This window comes from Propithecus coquereli, unplaced genomic scaffold, assembly GCF_000956105.1.
Source record: "Propithecus coquereli isolate 6110/MARCELLA unplaced genomic scaffold, Pcoq_1.0 Scaffold55, whole genome shotgun sequence".
In the NCBI taxonomy this organism is placed as follows: Eukaryota; Metazoa; Chordata; class Mammalia; order Primates; family Indriidae; genus Propithecus; species Propithecus coquereli.
In genome coordinates, this window is record NW_012151396.1 from 2,924,122 (window position 1) to 2,924,990 (window position 869).

Sequence of the window (869 nt, forward strand, 5' to 3'; positions counted from 1 at the left end):
GTTATGTGTGAATGCCTTAAACCTGGATATATTTGGATTTATAATCCATTCAACCCTGGTCACTGTGGTGTGATGTCTGAGATGGAACTCATTCAAAGGGTGGCATTAGTCCATCCAAGCTTTGAGTCATTTTGAAACAAAACACCATCACCTTTTCCCCTCCCCTTTGGTAAACCAATTGCAGATTTGTAGAAAAACTGCAAATTTATATTTGCAATTTTTAAAGTGGACTTTTCCCCTCACTAATGATGGAGAAATGACCAAAGCTATAGAGGGATTATGGAAAGATATTTTATATATATATATGTACATATATATAAAATGACATTTTGCATCTTAAATACATCTCAAACCTATCCACTGGTACAATTTACACATTTGATTGCCAAGATGCTTGTAAAACCAGCTGCAAAAATCAACTCATTTTGTCCAGGGAACAAGGCAATCAAACCACTGGCAAGATTCCATTATCAAACATTCAAATCAGTGTTGGGGGTTGCACAATACACTGTTCTGCACACGTGCTCGTAGATACAAGCTTTATGTTTGCCGTGAAGCACCAAGTACAGAATGGCTCTTGGTACGTGTGCTGCAGAGATGAAGGGAGGGCGGTGGATAATTGTTTTTTTTAGCTGAAAATGCATACTCCAAGAATTTTGTATGTTTAGAACTTTGTGAGCTATGATAGAGCTGGAAAAAAGTCAGGGGGCCAGTATTTTTAAGGTAGCAGAAATGTGTTCCAAGAACAAGGGCTTTGATATAAAAATAAAACAATTACATCAACAGTCCTTAATCAAAGACAAAGGTTAATAGTCCACAGCATGACTCTGGTTGTTGAAGGAAATAGTGAAAATTGTGGGTAAGATGAA